This window comes from Capra hircus, chromosome 8 (genome assembly GCF_001704415.2).
Source record: "Capra hircus breed San Clemente chromosome 8, ASM170441v1, whole genome shotgun sequence".
NCBI lineage: Eukaryota > Metazoa > Chordata > Mammalia > Artiodactyla > Bovidae > Capra > Capra hircus.
The window spans coordinates 22,652,688-22,663,730 of record NC_030815.1 but is presented as its reverse complement, the minus strand read 5'-3'; the positions used below and the strand labels follow the sequence as shown (position 1 = coordinate 22,663,730).

The 11,043-nt window shown below is 43.9% G+C and overlaps 2 pseudogenes; both read left to right on the top strand.

Annotated features, from left to right (window-relative positions):
• LOC102174300 lies at positions 272–922 on the top strand (annotated as a pseudogene).
• Positions 10,127–11,043, top strand: LOC108636611 (annotated as a pseudogene).

Below are 11,043 nucleotides of genomic sequence, written 5' to 3'. Positions count from 1 at the left end.
TGTAAGTCTTTACATACTTACATACTTTCAGCCTTTCTTTACTTTCTCATTTAACTGATATACATTTGCATTGACAAATCCAAACCTTATTGGGAACATTAACCTTCCACCGTAAAAATTAAGAGTTTAGATTGACCATATTTTCTAGGTCAAATAGAAAATATCTAAATGAAAACACACAGGGGAAGTGAGACAGAAATTTTCAGACAATGAGTACCATCTTCCCTACTTAAAAGCTTTATTAGAAAGATTATCATAAGACACCCTACCTCCAAGTTTCCACCAGATGCAGTCTCAGCCAGCCCTGCAGCAGCCTCATCTTCCCCATGGATTTCGTGCTCTCTCTACTGACGGCCCTGGTGCTGGTCAGCTACAGCCCGGGAGGATCTCTGGCCTGTGATCTGTCTCAGAACCATGTGCTGGTTGGCACGCAGAACCTCAGACTCCTGGCCCGAAAGAACAGACTCTCCCCTCACTCCTGTCTGTAGGACAGAAAAAGCTTCGGTTTTCCCCAGGAGATGGCAGAGGGTGGCCAGCTCCAGGAGGTCCAGACCATCTCTGTGCTCCACGAGATGCTCCAGCAGAGTTTCCACCTCTTCCACACAGAGCGCTCCTTTGCTGCCCTGGACACCACCCTCTTGGAGCAGCTCCACACTGGCCACCATGAGCAGATGGAGGACTTCCATGCCTGCCTGGGGCAGGTGATGGGAGAGGAAGACTCTGCCCTGGGAAGGATGGACCCCACTCTGGCCTTGAAGAGGTACTTCCATGGAATCCATGTCTACCATGCTTTCTGAAAGAGAAAGAATACAGTGACTGCACCTGGGAAATCGTCCAAGTGGAGATGATGAGAGCCCTCTCTTCATCAGGCAGCTTGTACAAACGGTTGAGAAAGATGGATGGAGATCTGAACTCACCTTGAGATGACTCTCACCAACTAAGATGCCACATCACCCTTGTACACCCACCTGTGTTCATTTCAGTTAACTGATTTCTGCTTTAGCCACCAAATTCATTGAATTACTTTAGCCGATACTTTGTCAGCAGTAATAAGCAAGGAGATATAAAAGTATTCAGCTCTAGGGGCATGAGTCCTAAAGTCATGCCGGCCGTGATGTTATCCGTTGCTGATTTACTTACTCCTTCCTGCTCCTAACATACTTAAAATATTTGTAAAGTTACAATTCATCTATACATCATATTAAACTTTCTAAAAAATGTTTACCATTTTGTATTATTACATTTGTACTTTGTTCTATTTATTAATTCTTGTGAAAGAAAATGAGTTTCCTTACTCAAAAATTAAATCCAAACCTCCATTTAATGTATTATTAAAATAGGTGTTTACTTTTGTTTACTCATTCATTCCATTCATATTATACACATATGTTGAGTACCTATGTGACAGACTGTGTAACTGTCACCGAGGAATACAAGTGAGTAAAGCAAATGCAGTTCCTACTGCATGGAAACTCTCAGTCTTACAGAGAAGAGGACATAAAAACAGTATTATTTTCTTTCAATTATACTAAAGACTGCAAAGAGAAGTGAACGAAAGAATGTTCTCACATGGGAGCTGTAGGTACATATGATGCTGGATACAAATAATAGTATATATCTTTCTAAGCTAAGAGAAGGAAAGGAAAAGAATGTTCTCACATGGGAATCTTTAGGTACATATGAGGCTGGATACAAATAATAGTATATATCTTTCTAAGCTACTGGTGGGACTTCTCAGGTAGCTCAGCTGGTAAAGAATTCACCTGCAGAGCAGGAGACACCGATTCGATTCCTGGGTCAGGAAGATCCCCTGAAGAAAGGATAGGCTACCTACCCACTGCAGTTTTCTTGGGCTTTCCTGGTGGTTCAGTTGCAAAAGAATCTGCCTGCAATGCTGGAGACCTGGGTTAGCAAGATCCCCTAGAGGAGGGTTAAGCGACCCACTCCAGTATTCTTGTCTGGAGAATCCCCATGGACAGAGGAGCCTGGAGGGCTGTAGCCCACAGGGTCCCAAAGAGTGCAACACCACTAAGCACACGGCACAGAAAGTCCATCAATTCTCTTTACTTAGTTTCAAGTTACCAAAATCCAGGGAGATGTTCTTAGATAGACGTTACCTAAACACAGTTATTTCTATAGAGTTGACCTAAAAGCACTTTTTTCTCCTTACTCCTAGAATCATAGATCATAGTTCCAGAGAGCCCAGGTACATCATTTACATGGCAAAGGCATAAGAGAAATACCAATTCCTTCCAGAAAGCTGGCTTAACCAATAACAAAAGGCTCACTTTGATGCAGTAGCGGAGCTAGGAGAGGCCATTGTTCTCCAGACCTCTGGGCAGCCCCCATTCAAAAAGGACAGCCACCCAAAGGCCCTGTGTCCTAGTGGATAGCCACTAGGGATTTCCTTGTTGCTTCTGGGATTCCTCCTGTAACCCTTAGGCACCGTATGGTAGCGGATGGCCACCTCAGGAATACCCTACAATATGGGGATTACAGCCAGCAACTTTTGAGCCTCCTGGGTTAGTGGACAGCCCACCTCAGGGTCACCCAGCAACTTTTGGGCCCCACATGCTAGTGGATGACCCCAATAACTTTCCATCGCCCATCATGTATCTTGGCACTCACAGGAGTTTCTGCCATATCCTGCCTGCCACCAATTGTTAGGTTGTACCCTGCAGGCTTATAAGACCTTTTGCCCAGCTTCAAGACCAAAGAAAGAATCTGCCGTCAAGAACAGAATATGGATCGTTTAATGGATGGGAGGCGCTTACATGTCTGAAGCAAGGTCCTGTTGCAAACCCCACCATGTGTGGTGCTCTGGGGGTGGGAAGAATTAATACATGATGACAGGCTTCATTCTGAGAGCAATGGAGGGGTGGGGAGTCCAGGGTGGGGAAGTGGGGAATGGGGAAGGAGGGAGAGGGGGTGTGGGAGGAGATTGCTAGTCCTAGTGAGAGTGAGTCTGGTGGGCTCATTAGTTACCATGGAAAGCAGTAGAGGGACAGGCCTCTCACCACCTCTTTGACATTTTAAGATAATGGGATTAGAACTAACAATAGAAAGATCTTACCACACTCACTCCCATAGTACACATCTTAAAATAAATCAGCAGGTGGTTCTTAAGGAGAACCATGTCCTCCAGCAAGATACATTGTTCTATTGACTAAGACAAACCAATGTTGGAAAAAAAGCTTTCTTTCTCTTTTCCTCCTTGAGAAGTTCAAACTCTATATCCTCCTGGAGGGCCCCAGACCCCTCTCTCCTCCTTGGGGTCCCCCGGCTTCTTATCAATCGGCCTAGGAACCGACACTCTCAGAGATCTCTAATTCCTAGGTTAAATACATGTCAGTTGCTCAGTTGAGTACAACCCGTTTGCAACTCCGTGGACTGTATGCTTTTCATACTGTTCATGTGATTCTCAAGGCAAGAATGCTGAAGTGGTTGGCCATTCCCTTCTCCAGTGGACCACATTTGTCACTTACAGCCAACCTAGACAGCATATTAAAAAGCAGAGACATCACTATGCCAACAAAGGTCTATCAAGTCAAGGCTATGGTTTTTCCAGTAGGCACGTATCGATGTCACAGTTGGACCATCAAGAAAGCTGAGTGCTGAAGAATTGATGCTTTTCAACTGTGGTGTTGGAGAAGACTCGAGTCCTACTGTATGCAAAGAGATCCAAGCAGTCCATCCAAAAGGAAATCCGTCCTGAATATTCATTGGAAGGAAGGATGCTGAAGCTGAAACTCCAATACTTTGGCTACCTGATGCAAAGTATTGATGCTTTGAAAACATCCTGATGCTGGAAAACATTGACGGCAGGTGGAGGAGTGGGTGACAGAAGATGAGATGGCTGGATGACATCAGCGACTCAATGGACATGACTTTGAATAAGCTCTGGGAGTTGGTGATGGACAGGGAGGCCTGGTGTGCTGCAGTCCATGGGGTCACAAGACTCAGACACGTCTGAGCGACTGAACTGAGATAGACTGTACCCCTCCAGGCTCCTGGTCCACGGAATTCTCAGGTAAGGAACCTGGAGTGGGTTGTCATTTCCTTCTCCTAGATATTAAGTAAGTTTTGTTTTGTTTTTTTCTCTCTTCCTTTAACACTTTAGGGAAACTTTGGGGGGCAAGGCTACGTGGATAATTTTTGGACTCATCTGGCTGTCTTTGTGGGGGCTCCCCAGGTGCCACTGGTGCTAAAGAACCCACCTGCCACTGCAGGAGACATAAGAGACCTGGGTTTGATCCCTGGGTCAGGAAGATCCCCTGGAGGAGGAAATGGCAACCCACTCCAGTATTCTTGCCTGGAGAATCCCATGGACAAGGGAGCCTGTCAGACAAGACTGAAGTGACTTTGCACACACACATGCTTGTCATTGTGACTGTTTAACATCCTTTAAATATTACGATTCTTCCACTGTTTGGCTGAGTTTTTTTAGATTTGACTTGCACTTTGCCATTTTGTCAGCAGAAATGTCACTTATCTTTCTTCACTTTCATCACATTCAGATATACACGTTTTATTTTTGCCCACAAATAACTACTGGTTTGCCTTCTAGGAAAGTTCAAATGAGTGACAAAATATCCAAAGCCTTGAAAATCACAGAAAGCGAGGTGAAGCCCCTCTGCCATTCTTTTATTTCCCTTTGTATTAACTGTAGGATGAAATGGAACATAACCCAGGAGAGAGACAAACTTCGACCAGTGAATCACTATGTAATTAATTGTAAGTTCCTAAATCTTTTATTGTTTTTTAAATTTTAAAAGAAACATCATGAGAAAGTAAAGAAAGAAGGCTATATCTCCTTGACACAGCCTGGCCTCATGGCTCCGCATTTTCAGCACGAAACAGAGATAGATAGACAAGTCAGCCCAACATTCGGATGTACCTCATGAACAAGTAAAGGTCACTGATTCCTGTGATACAAGCTTCTAAGAATATGCAATACCAACTCTGAACCCCCTATAGCCAACTCGGAAATTCTGAGGAAAACAAATGTTCAATAGTTTAAATAAAAGGTTTCAATGAGAGAAGCTGCAGTGGCAAAATAAAAATTGTCTACTAAAGTGTAACTAGTGCAATTGGATAATGCCACCACCTGGGTAGTAGTCTCACCTGGAAAATCCCATAGACACAAGAGTCTGGCGGGCTACAATCCATAGGGACACAACGAACTGGATACGACTGAGCGACTGACACACACACATGTAGACAAAAACACACTTTAGCTCTCAGCATCTTGGCTGCTGACCCTTGATACCTGGGAACGCAGGTCAGAAGAGTAGGTCATCACTGAGAAGTTGGGTCCTTCACAGAAACACTCCAGGGAGAGGGTGGGGATCCTGGAAGATGAATGATTTTGCAGAGAAAGAGACAAGGCCCTCCACAGTAGATCCTGAACTTCTAAGGATGTGGTAAGCCTGCCCTCACGAGTGAGTCCAGAGATTTAGGGCGAAGGACACTGTCATTCCAGACGAATAGTGCTATCAGAGGTGAAACTACCTTGCAAGTGAGGCAGTGTTGGAAATATAATTAATTACCATGGTTTAGAATCTTCACACTTGAGTGCACGGGAAAGAAACAGGCTTCCTGGCAGGGGTGTTAGCACAGCCTGCAGAGGACTGTAGATGGACCATAAAACACCGGTGGAAAGAAACAGCCACGTCTAGTGCATCATGCCTGACTGTCGACTTGAAGAAAAGTGTCACAACCTAAATGGTGAGAGTTATGTTTTATCGGGCGGGAATTCAGGAGACAGTATTTCAAGTCACCCTGAGAGAAGTGCTCCAAGGAGGTTGGCGGGGGAGAGGGGGAGCCAGGTTGTATAGAAGTTTCCAAGTACGGGCAGGTAGTCTGAACCTCAAAAGTACTTTTGTGAAGTAGAGAAAACCAGATCTCTCAAGTAAAGGAATTTAGCACTTTGCTCTGTATGGGAAGATGCAAGAGTCTGGGCTCACTGAAATCATTCTTTTCATGCATCTCACCTATCCTGGAGCCACGCGCCTTGCACTTTTTCACATCCTGAGTTCCCTTGAGCTCACCTTAGGGAGTGGCTGCAATCTGATAGCTGTCAGACCAGGGGTATATTTCTTCTTTCTGAGCACCCTGGAGGGCTGGAAACTGATGACTTTATCATCTTGGTTTACTGATATGGCAGGAAACACTCCATTCCTCATGACCTGTGGTCCCAGTAAAATGTAACCTCAGGAACCTGAATGAATGTTCTCAAAAGAGCAGAAACAACTGATTAGCTCATGCACTCATAATTACAAGCCTCTGCTCTGATTAAAACAGAAAACAAAATACAGAAACCTATATGGGCTGAGGGACTCTGACCTCCTATGTATAAGGTAAGGAGAGAAAAATGCACTTTAGAGTCAAGGAAAAATTTTGTTCTTAACACGAAGAAAAGGAATCTTTATGTGTATTAAAATGTGTATGCAAGTATGTACAGGTATATAAGTTTACATCCCTACATAACCTCAGCCTTTAACTAGTTTCTCATTTTTCGGATATTCATTTGGAGTGACAAATCCAAAGTTTAGTGGGAAAACAAAACACTTGTTAAAATTATAAGAATAGATTGATTACATTTTCTGGGTCAAACAGAAAATGTCTAAATGAAAACACAAAATGGATGTGAGAGAGAAAACTTATGACACTGAGTACTCTATTTCCTATTTAAAGCCTCGCTTTAGATTTATTCTTCCCTTTGAATAATAACTGCACTTGCATCCCTTCCACCTTGACTCAGTAGTAACACAGAACAGAGGCACATATAAAGGGATTCCAGAGAAGACAACTGTGGCCAACCAATAGCCTGGGGTGTGCCTATTTGGGTAGAATTGAGAACTATTAAGGTAATCCAGTTTTAATTTGGAAATTAACAAGGATGTGCCCATGAGTGTGCGTGTGCATGTGTGCATGGGAATGCCTGCGTGTGTGCACGTGTGTTTGCTCAGTGAGTGGGGAAGGGCTTCAATTTAACCTATGTCTAGCAAATCTGTGCCTCAATTGACAGGCTTGTCTTCAGTTTGCTTCTCTCCGAATGACAAATGAGAGGGCTCTCTAATTCATTTCTTGAATAAGTTTTGCTCCCTTTCTTTGTTCCTTCAACACTTTGGGGCCCCTTATGGGGGTAGGAATGCATATATAATTTTTGGTCTCACCTGGCCATCTTTGTGGAGGCTTCTCAGGTGACACCAGTGGTAAAGAACTCGCCTGCCAATCCAGGAAACATAAGAGTCTACCGTTTAATCCCTGGGTCAGGAAGATTCCAAGGAGGAGGAAATAGCAACCCACTCAGGTATTCTTGCCTGGGGAATCCCATGGTCAGGGGAGCCTGTCCACAGGGTCACAAAGAGTCAGACATGACTGAAGTGACTTAGCACGTGCACATGGCTGTCTTTGAGACTGTTTGACAACTTTCAAATAGTCTCATTCCTTCCATTTTTTCATTGACCTTCTTCAACTTACATTACCATACTGTCAGCAAAAAAGACTTTTGTCTCTATTCTCTTTCACGACATTCAAAATTTATTTGTTTTATTTTTGTCCACAAACAACTCTCAAGTTTTGCCTTCCAGGAAAAGTTGACATGAGAAACAAAAAATCTCTAGTGTTAAAAATCACAGAAAATATGGTGATGCCCCTTGCCATTCTGTTCCTTCCTTTTGTATGAACCGTAGGATGAAATGTTTAGGAACACACTAGGAGAGACAAACTGGCCAGTAAATCAAAATGCAAAAAATAAGTTCTTAAATGTTTTTTTGCTGTTCTTTAAATTTAAAACAAAACATCATGAGTAAGTAAAGAAACAAGGCTATTTCTCCCTGTCACAGCCTGGGCCTCACTGCTCTGCCTTCTGAGCACGAGACAGAGATGGATCGACAAGTCAGCCCAACAGAAGGGTGTGGACTGAATGAACAACTGCAGGGTACTGATCCTGTGACACAGGCTTTCAACAATACATCACACCCTCACTGAATTCCCTATGCCCGAAGCAGAAATCCTGAGCAAAACAAATCCTAAACTCTTTCAGTAAATGACTTGAATGATAAAAGCTGTAGTGGTAAAATAAAAATTTTCTACCAAAGGTGTAACAATTGCCATTGCATAATGCCTCCACCTACTTAGCTCTTCACACTTTAGCTCTCAGCATCTGAGGGCTGCTGACCCTTGATATTGGGGACATGGATCAGGAGAAGAGGAGGTCATACTAAAACGCCCCTCCTTCACACAAACATGCACCGGGAGAGGGTGGAGATGCTGGAAGATGAATAATTTTGCAAACGAAGAGACAAGCCCCTCCACAGTAGAAATCTGAAGTTCTCGGGATGTGGTTATCCTGCCCTCACAGGTGAGGCCCCAAGAGGTTGGGTTGAGGACATTGTCATTCCAGGAGAAAAGTGCTACTAGAGGTGATAACCACCTTGTGAGTGAGGTGGTGCTCTAAAGACAATTAATTATCTTGCAATTACAATTTTCAGACCTACATGCACTAGAAAAGAAGCAGGATTCCTGGTGTGGATATTGGCACAGCCTGTGGAAGACTATGGAATTGAAAGTGAAGTATCTCAGTCCTGTCCGAAGTTTTTGCAACCCCATGGACGGTAACCTACTAGGCTTCTCCATCCATGGGATTTTCCAGGCTAGGATACTGGAGTGGGTTGCCATTTCCTTCTCCAATAGATCTACCATAAAAGCAGGTTGAAACAAACTGTCATATCATGTATATTGTTCCTGACACTTGATCTGGAGCCTATCATACACAGTGAAGCAAGTCAGAAAAACACCAATTCAGTATATTAACGCATATATTTGGAATTTAGAAACATGGTAACGATGACCCTACATGTGAGACAGCAGAAGAGACACAGATGTAAAGAACAGAATTCGTGCAAGAAGGTGAGGGGGGATGATTTGAGAGAATACCATTGAAATATGTAATTTACTGTATGTGAAGTAGATCGTCAGTCCAGGTGCGATGAATGTGACACGGCCCTCAGGGCTGGTGTGCTGGGACCACACTGAGGGATGGGACAGGAAGGGGGGCACGAGGGGTGTTCAGGAAGGGGACACAGGCACACCCAAGGGTGATTCATGTCAGTGTATGGCAAAACCCACTACAATATTGTAAAGTAATTAGCTTTCAATTAAAATAAATAGGTTAATTAAAAAAATAAAGAAATAGTCATACCTAAAAATTGACAGTTATGCTTTCTTTAGTGGGAATTCAGAAGACAGTATCTCAAGTCAACGTGAGGGAATTGCTCCAAGGAGCTGAGGGGAAGAGTCAGGTTATATATGAGTTTGCAAGAAATGGGAGGTAGTGAACATCAAGGTATTTTTGTGAATTAAAGAAAACCAGCTATCTCAAGTTAAGGAATTTAGCACTTTCCCTTTGTATGAGAAGAGGCAAGTGCCTGGGCTCAGTGAAAACATTCCCTTCCTGAACCTCAGCTCTCCTGGGGCAGTTTTCCTTGCATTTTTTTGCATCTTGCATTTTTTCACTTCCTGAGTTGCCTTGGGCTCACCTTAGGGAGCAGCTGCAATTTGGCAGCTGTTAGCCACAGGTGTATTCCCCCTTCCTGAGCACCCTGGAGGGCTGGAAACTCTTGATGACTGTGTCATCCTAGTTTACTGATATGGCAGGAGATACTCCACTCCTCATGATCTTGTGGCCCCAGTGCAATGTACTCTCAGCAACCTGAATGAATGTTCTCAAAAGAACAGAAACAACGGAGTAGTTCATTCACTCTTAATCACAAGCCTCTGCTCTGTGGAACAGAAAACAAACTACAGAAACCAATATGGCCTGAGCGACTCTGAATTCCTATCAGTAAGATAAGGGGGGGAATGCAGTTAAGAATCAAGGAAAACTTTTGTTTTGACATAGACGAACACAAGGAATATTTATATATATTATACTGAAATGTGTACATAATAAGTATATACACCTCTGTAAGTCTTTACATACTTACATACTTTCAGCCTTTCTTTACTTTCTCATTTAACTGATATACATTGGCATTGATAAATCCAAACCTTATTGGGAACATTAACCTTCCATCGTAAAAATTAAGAGTTTAGATTGACCACATTTTCTAGGTCAAATAGAAAATATCTAAATGAAAACACACAGGGGAAGTGAGACAGAAATTTTCAGACAATGAGTACCATCTTCCCTACTAAGCCTTGCTTAGAAAGATTACCATCAGACACCCTACCTCCAAGGTTCCATCAGATGCAGTGTCAGCCAGCCCTGCAGCAGCCTCATCTTCCCCATGGATTTCGTGCTCTCTCTACTGACAGCCGTGGTGCTGGTCAGCTATGGCCCGGGAGGATCTCTGGCCTGTGATCTGTCTCAGAACCACGTGCTGGTTGGCACGCAGAACCTCAGGCTCCTGGCCCGAAAGAACAGACTCTCCCCTCACTCCTGTCTGTAGGACAGAAAAAGCTTCGGTTTTCCCCAGGAGATGGCAGAGGGTGACCAGCTCCAGGAGACCCAGACCATCTCTGTGCTCCACGAGATACTCCAGCAGAGCTTCCACCTCTTCCACACAGAGCGCGCCTCTGCTGCCTGGGACACCACCCTCCTGGAGCAGCTCCTCACTGGACTTCATGAGCAGATGGAGGACTTCCATGCCTGCCTGGGGCAGGTGATGGGAGAGGAACCCTCTGCCCTGGGAAGGATGGGCCCCACTCTGGCCTTGAAGAGGTACTTCCATGGAATCCATGTCTACCTGAAAGAGAAAGAATACAGTGAGTGTGCCTGGGAAATCGTCAGAGTGGAGATGATGAGAGCCCTCTCTTCATCAAGCAGCTTGTACAAAAGGTTCAGAAAGATGGATGGAGATCTGAACTCACCTTGACATGACTCTCACCGACTAAGATGCCACATCACCCTTGTACACTCACCTGTGTTCATTTCAGTTGACTGATTTCTGCTTTAGCCACCAAATTCATTGAATTACTTTAGCCGATACTTTGTCAGCAGTAATAAGCAAGGAGATATAAAAGTATTCAGCTCTA